Raw genomic sequence first — 8,688 nt, forward strand, 5'->3', positions numbered from 1 at the left:
TCTCAAGAGTGGCCTGATGGGAATTAAGATAGATCTACACCACCATTATATGCAATGCTAGACCCTCACTCTTAGTGTTACAAGCTAATATTTCCCCAGGAATGACCTGACATTTATTGGCTGATTCCTATATGTGTAGTCCTATGGAAAAGGTATAACCATTGCTTTTCAACCTAATTAACCCCAGCATCCTCATCAGTCATGTTATCCCTCCAGAGCAAAATCCAAAGCCCTCCTTATGCCTACATGACCTGCCCCCATCGCATGTTACCTTTTTGACCATATTCCCACCATCCCCATCTGTGCCTGCTCCCCACAACCCAGCTCTAGCCACGTTCTTCTCATTGCTCTTACTTGAACATGTTAAAGATAACTCTCATCTTAAGTCTTTTGCAATTATAGGAAGTGTGCCTCCCTCATTTCCTGCTCTATTTTTCTTCATAGCACGTTTGACTAGGCGACATACTGCTTACTTACTGAATTGTTTATCCACCCCACCCCATTAAAGTCATAAGCAAGCTCCGTGAAAGCAGGGCCTTTGTTTTGTTCACTGCGGTATCCCCAGCTCCTGGAATAATGCCTGGCACGGTGCAGGCACTTGATAAATATCGTTTTTGTTGACAGAATGATTAGTAGAAAACAGAGGTTAGCAGAAGGATTATTAAATGATTTTCTTGGTCTCCTATATTTAGCCAGCACTGGATTTGGGGGTGGGAAACCTAAGTCCTTAGATTCCAGGCCAGGGACACTGCAATTTTGCTCTAGTATGTGCTATCCAGTGTGGCAGCCACAAACCACGTGTGGTTACTAACCACTTGAAATCTGGCTAGTTCAAATTGAGATCTGCTATGGCTGTAAGATATACATGGGGTTATGAAGACTTACTATGATAAAAAGAATGTGAAGTCGTGTCATACTTTAAATTTTTTTAAGTTTATTTATTTTGAGAGAGAGAGCAAGCAGGGGAGGGGCAGAGAGAGAGAGAGAGGGAGAGAGAGAATCCCAAGCAGGCTGTACACTGTCAGAGTGGAGCCCAATGTGGGGCTTGAACTCATGAACCGTGAGATCACGACCTGAGCCGAAACCACGAGTCAGATGCTTAACCGACTGAACCCCCCAGGAATCCTGCATAATACTCTTTAAATTGATCACATGTTGAACTGATATTTGGGGTATTTGGAATTTAATACAATATATCATTAAGTTTAATTTTTCCCTTTTTTATTACTTTTTAAAATATAACTACTAGATTACTTTGAATTACATATGTGGCTAGCATTTTATTTAAAAAAAATTTTTTTTTTCAACGTTTATTTATTTTTGGGACAGAGAGAGACAGAGCATGAACGGGGGAGGGGCAGAGAGAGAAGGAAACACAGAATCGGAAACAGGCTCCAGGCTCCGAGCCATCAGCCCAGAGCCTGACGCGGGGCTCGAACTCCCGGACTGCGAGATCGTGACCTGGCTGAAGTCGGACGCTTAACCAACTGCGCCACCCAGGCGCCCCTGTGGCTAGCATTTTATTGCAATTGTACAGCACTACTATAGGATCTAGATTTGAAGATGTAGCTTTAGAGCAAGACAGATCTAGGCTTGAATCCCAGACACTGCTTATGTGGCCTCAGGCAAGTTATTTAACTTGTTAGGCCTTTGGCAGTGCATGACACATACTGTGTGTTGTAGGTATGTAATGAATCAGAGTTACTATTAGGGGAAAGGTTTAGGAACTGGGGAGTGTTCAATTTGGAAAAGACTTGAGAAGGGTGGAATATAACATCTGTCTTCAAGTATATGAAATTATGATGAAATCAGCAATGAGAGGGTGGAGAAGAGGAAGGAAGTATCTGACATTTATTGAGCATCAGGTACCAGAGACTTTATACATATTAATCTCATTTCAATCTCATAGCACTTTAACCCACTTGACAGGTGAGGGAGAAATTAAGTTGCTTGCTAATAATTGGTAGAGTCAGTATTAAAACTCAGATCTGTCTGCCTCCAGAGATTTTGCTTACTATCCTAAGATTCTCTGATTCTAAGAAAAATTTGACTTCTTTTGTGTAGTTCCAAAGGACAGGATTAGAAATGCTGGGTGGAAATTATAGGGAGACAGATTTCAGCTTTATATGAAGAACACATATAGGGACCCCAGTGCTGGTGTCTAGGAGTGAAAATGACTGTCTGGATGAGAAGTAAACTCCCTTTCAGTAGAAGTATTGAGGCAGAGATTATGGTAGGAGGAATTCTTGCCTGGAGGGGGAGATTGATCTATTCTATCACCTTGATTCTTAGACACTATTCACTCTAAGTCACAGCTTTTACATAATAACAGAATTTCAGGCAATTGAGAAACAGCTCCATCTACAAGTACTATTATAAGACAAAGCCTGATAAACATGGACACAAAGTACATCTTCAAGTTGAAAAAATATGGTAGTTGAACCTTTATGACTTCAAAATTCACAGAGACATCTAGCCTTAGTAATTCTTTACCTTTGGATTTTTTTTTTCATATTATGGAAACAACGGCATCATTATTAATAGTAACTACCAACAGCAAACACCCAATGACAAATAATAAATGATACAATTCTTGCTCTTAAGGAGTTTGGTTTGCTGAGAGTCCGGTAAAACATCCCAGATTATTTTGTGCCCGGTAATATTCACTGGCTGCTGACTCAAGAGTTCATCTCCCTACCCCACCCCTTGTATGACAGGCAGCATCAGCCATTTCATCCTCTTAATCTCAAGGCAAGGACCTAAGAAAGTCTGTTGCAGAAGGGTAATTGGCCTATTTACCTGCTCCTTTCCACTTAGCCCAGCCAACCTAACCCCCCGCCTCTGGTTGACCAGGTGTTGAGGTGCCTCGAGGGGATAGGCTATGATAGTTAATGTGTTACATGTATCCATAAAAGATTAAAGATTAGCCCTATTTTAGCTGAACTGTAACTGTCTGTTTGGGTTTCTCCCCTCTCAGGTCTGTCTGGGGAAGTCAGTGTGGTTTCTGCCTGAGGATAATTAACCCACTGGGTCTCGAATTCCCTAGATGGAGGCCCTTTGACAGCTCCCTTCTAGTGCATGCTTACTGGGTACCATACCAGGCTCTGTTGGAAGCACTTTTTGTGAGTCTGGATCCCTCATTTACTCCTCATACCAGCCTTCTGGAGCAGGTGGTGGTCTTCCAGTCTCAGAGCTGGAAGCATTGTGAGTCTGCCATGTGCTGTCTTTAGAAGGAAGAGGGTTTGCTTTTGGTCCCCTAAGATTTCATCATCATTAACCCCTTCCTTGGGTCAGAGAGTCATATGCTATTATCTGCATTGTCAACTCAAACATTTCCTGGAGGAGACTCTGGGTCCAGCCCAGAGGGTAGAAAGGAGCCCAAGGAGACTCCATGGAGAAGCAGAAAGGTGTGGGTTAACACACTCTTGCTTAGGGTTTAAGATGGGCCCTGGAGTCAGGCTGTTTGGGTTAAAATTCTCTCACTGTCAGCGTGCCTGGCTAGCTCAGTTGGTAGAACATATGACTCTTGATCTTAGAGTTGTGAGTTCAAGATCCACGTTGGAGGTAGAATTTACTTAAAAATTTTTTCTTGGGGCGCCTGGGTGGCGCAGTCGGTTAAGCGTCCTACTTCAGCCAGGTCACGATCTCGCGGTCCGTGAGTTCGAGCCCCGCGTCGGGCTCTGGGCTGATGGCTCAGAGCCTGGAGCCTGTTTCCGACTCTGTGACTCCCTCTCTCTCTGCCCCTCCCCCGTTCATGCTCTGTCTCTCTCTGTCCCAAAAATAAATAAACGTTGAAAAAAAAAATTTAAAAAAAAAATTTTTTTTTCTTAATGTTTATTTATTTATTTTTGAAAGACAGAGAGAGACAGAGCATGTGCGGGGGAGGGGCAGAGAGAGAGGGAGACACAGAATCAGAAGCGGGCTCCAGGCTCCCAGCTGTCAGCACAGAGCCTGACATGAGGCTCAAACTCACGAACCACGAGATCATGACCTGAGCAGAAGTCAGACGCTTAAGCGACTGAGCCACCCAGGTGCCCCTAAATTTTTTTTTTTTCATTTAAAGTTTATCACTGTCTAAGCCATGTAAACTTGGGCAAGTTACTTTGCCTCTGCAAACCTCATGCCCTCATCTCTCCGGTGGAGAGAATACTAGTAATTTCCTCTAAGGTTGTTATAAGGATTGACTGATACACTTGGCAGGTGACAAGTATCAATTAAAATTTTAACTATTCCCAATATCATTGTGGGATTTGTACTCTGTTAAACATGGATTAACAAACAAGCAAACGCAGGTCACATCTGGACCCAGGTATGTACTGGTGTGTGGCCTTGAGCTGGTACTTGATTTCTCTGAATCTGTTTTCTTTCTTTCTTTCTTTCTTTCTTTCTTTCTTTCTTTCTTTCTTTCCTTCCTTCCTTCCTTCTTTCTTTCCTTCTTTCTTTCTTTTTCTTTCTTTCTTTCCTTCTTTCTTTCTTTGCTTCTTTCTTTTTCTTTCTGTTTCTTTCTTTCCTTCTTTCTTTCCTTCCTTCTTTCTTTCTTTCCTTTTTTCTTTCTTTCTTTCTTTCTTTCTTTCTTTCTTTCTCTTTCTTTCCTTCTTTCTTTCTTTGCTTCTTTCTCTTTCTTTCTTTCTTTCTCTTTCTTTCTTTCTTTCTTTCTTTCTTTCTTTCTTTCTTTCCTTCTTAAGTAGGCTCCACACTCAACATGAGACTTGAGCTCACAACCCTGAGATCAAGAGTCACATGCTGTACCAACTGAGCTAGCCAGGCACTTCTCTCTGAGTCTTTCTTGAGAGCTTGTTTGGAGGTTCTAGCAGGGGAGCACTCTGAATCTTTCTTAACCTGTAAAACAAGGAGATTACCTACTTGAAAATATTGCTATAAAGATAGATGATAGATAGAATATAGATGATATATACCCGTAGCGATATATGATACTGGTGCTTAGCATGTAATAGGTGTTTTCAGACACTGCCTTTAAGTAGCCTGGCTGAGGGGGCAGGGCATAAGCATTAAAAAGAGAACTAATGTAAAGAAAATTTTAAGGAAAGTTGGTATGTCCCTGTATGGGCATAGCAAGCACACTGTGACATATCGTTCAGTCAACACTTAACTGTGTGCCTGTTGTAGGCCAAGCATTGTTCTGGGCTCTTGGAATATAAGAATAAGCAGAACAGGTAGTGCTTTCTACCCATGGGTCCTGACCCCGTGCTTTAATAAAATCACCTTTTTTTTTTGCTCCAAAAAAAAAAAAAAAAAAAAGAACAAACAGGACAGCCTCAATCCCTCCCCTGACAGAGCCTACATTTTAGTGGAAAGAAGTGATAAAGAATTGTGTTTGACTGGCTTTTCTGCTTGCTCTTAGGGTTCTTTCTTCCCATTTCCTTGGGTGCAAGAGTGAGAATGTGGCAATGACAACAATCATCATGGCAGAGAAAAGCTGCCAATAAACAAAGGAGGAAGTGGGCACAGGGTCCTTCATAAGGACCTGTCAACCAGGGAGCTAATTCTCAATATCGTTGTCCTTCCTGCTTGTTAATTGCTGCCATTTGTTTGTTTATAGTGAATGGAATTATCTCCATTGGCAACTATGCACCAAAAACCCATAGAAGGTCCCACCTTCGTGCTATCTGCAGATGCAAGAATGGTTGAGGCCTCAGATCCCAGCTCCTGCTACAGTGAGAAAAAGAGAACTAATGGTAGCCCTTAATGGTGCACATGAGCATAGCAATCCCCAGTTCACCAAGTGCTTTTAATTCGTTTCAGTCCATTCTCCCACCATCAGTAGTAAGAGATAGGAAGAAGGGCAGTGTGGCAAAGGACAAAGAAGCAGACCCACGTCACCTAGGCTGAGATGCCAACTCCACCTTTGTAAGCTGGGTGACCTCAAGCAGTGACATCGTCTCCTTCAGCCATTATGAAGATAAAAGGAAATGTACATGACACATCTCACAGGGTGGTGTGTGCAGTGACTGGGTTGCTGGTATAGTGGCCGTCCCAGTTGTACGGATATGGACATGGCTCAATGGAAGTCCTGAAAAAACTGTAAGCAAGAGCTGAGACTTTCTGAGAGATCTCCAGGTTAGAAGAATTCATCACTGTTGTCTATTCTTCCCCCAAAAGAGGCAAAAATGGGCTGTGCAGGAAATGGAGACCATACCAAAGGGGTGACTTAGGGAAAGAACTTCTCACCTTAGGCCCATAGACTTAAAAGTGAGCTTTCAGGCCCAGTTCAGCTCCCTCCCCCCAACCTGATAGAGCACATGGGGAAATCAAGGTCCAAGGAGTAGAAGGGACTTGCCTAAATGACTCAGCATAGAATGGGAAGCCCAAAAACTGGCTAGACTTTCCTCTTGCTATTTCCTTCTGAACCCAAGCTCTTTAGTTGTACAGACTTGTGGTCAGTTTTTTTTTTTTTTTTTTTTTTTGGTCAGTTCTTGACCTTTCACTAGCTAGCTGTGTGATAGAACATCTCTAATGTTCAGCATCTGCATTTGTGAAATGAAATAGTAGCATCTACTTCACTGGTTTGCTGTAAATATTAAATTATATGGTGCATGTTGAATGTACAATAATTTAAATATTTATACGTTTTCGGGGCTCCTGGCTGGCTCAGTTGGAGGAGTGTGCAACTCTTGAGTTTAAGCTCCACATTGGGTGTAGAGATTACATAAAAAATGAAATCTTTAAAAAAAATGCATACATTTCCCATTTTACAGATGAGGAACTGAGGCTTGTTGAAACTTCCCTTGGTTCTCTCTGGTCAAAGAGAGAGCCTAGAAGAATCGAAGAAACCTCTGGCTGAATATTGGTCGGGCATAGGGTGAGCCAAGATCTCCTTATACATGGTACTGGGAGCCACCTTTCTGTCCAGGAGCTAAAGAAGACACTAGCCACCCAGAGTGACCTTCCTTGTTCGTGCTGCTTCAATGCACAAACAGGTTGTGAAACATCTGGGTGGTGACTCAGCCTGGGGGCCTGTTCTGCTGGTCAGCTCAGACGGGCTAGGGCTGTTTGGTTGAGCCTCGAAAGGACATCCTGTCTAACAAACACATTGCCTGTCAAAGCCCTGACAGGGGGTGCCAAGCACAGACTGTGAGTGAACTCTAGCCCCTGAGGCATCACAGATGATTGAACTGGGGTGCCTGAGTTGTATACAACATCTCCTTGTTGTTATTCTGACCTAATAACCAACCAGGGTCAATGTCAGGAAGAGGGAAACGTATTAGAGGCTGGGGAGCTCCTATTTCTCAAGAGGCAGTTTGAAATTGATAGCCAGGCCCTGGGCTTTTGGTGTCCCCGTTAGGCAGACCTGAGTTCAGATCCTAGCTCTGCTGTTTATTGTCCTTGTGAGCTTGGACAGGTGGTTTACTCTTGGTGGATTTCAATTTCCTTATTCTGTAAAATGTCCATTTTTTCAAAATTATCTTTTAGAAATAAAAGATGTAAATTTCTTGAAACATAGGAAATTCTCCATAAATTGTTATTAGGATCCTGTGCCAAGGTCTTCCTCTTCCCTACTCCAAACCAAAATTTTCCCTTCTGAACTGAAAGGATTTATATTGAAGAGGCACTCAGGCAGAAGTGGTAAGATAGCAACCAGATATACTCCAAGCCAGGTTTTTTCATTGCTATTCCATTGGTTACTGGATTTATTTCCTAATATTGGAATCAAGGAGTCTGGTAGACTGAAAATTGGTTCCCCAAAATATTCAGATCCTAATCTGGAACTGGTCAATGTTACCTTATATCAAAAGCGACTTTGTAGAAGTGATTAAATTAAGGATGTTAAGATTATCTGGGTGTGCCCTAAATGTAAGCACAGGAATCTTTAAGCGCAAATGAGCAGGGGAGGGGCAGAGAGAGAGACAGAGACACAGAATCCGAAGCAGGCTCCAGGCTCTAAGCTGTCAGCACAGAGCCCGATGCTGGGCTGAAACTCACAAACCACGAGATCATGACCTGAGCCAAAGTCAGATGCTTAACAGACTGAGACACCCAGGTGCCCCAGCACAGGAATCTTTATAAGAAGGAAGGAGAAGAGGGGCGCCTGGTGGCTTGGTGGGTTAAGCTAGCGGATGCTTGGTTTCAGCTCATGTCATGATCTCACGGGTTTGTGAGTTTGAACCCTATGTCAGGCTCTGCACTGATAACACAGAGCCTACTTGGGATTTTCTCTCTGCCTCTCTCTCTCAAAATAAATAAATAAACTCAAGAAAATAAATAAATAAATAAACAAACAAATAAATAAAATAAAAATAAATAATGCTACATTATGCTACATGAAAGAAGCCAGTCACAAAAGGACTTCTTATTGTGTGGTTCCATTTATATAAAATGAAAAAAATACACAAATCTAGAGGGACAGAAAATATATCAGTGGTTGCCTAGCGTTGGGGGATGTCAGGATTGGGGGGTGATGGCTAAGAGGTATAGGGTTTCTTGCGGGGGTAATGAAAATGTTCTAAAATTGATCATGGTGATGATCGCACAACTCTGTGACTATACCAAATTCTGTAACGTTATTTATGTATGTAAGCTGTATTTCAATAAAGTTGTTAAAAATAACACTAAGAGCTAACATTTAGTGAATACTTACTGGACACTGCTGTTGTTTAAGGGCCTTCTTATTTAATTCTGGAATAATAACAATGTAATAACAACTAAACTTAGCATTTGCTATATGTCAGG

The sequence above is a fragment of the Lynx rufus genome, unplaced genomic scaffold (genome assembly GCF_022079265.1).
Source record: "Lynx rufus isolate CCGP_SWC_20201006 ecotype Redwood Valley unplaced genomic scaffold, mLynRuf1.p SCAF_2, whole genome shotgun sequence".
NCBI lineage: Eukaryota > Metazoa > Chordata > Mammalia > Carnivora > Felidae > Lynx > Lynx rufus.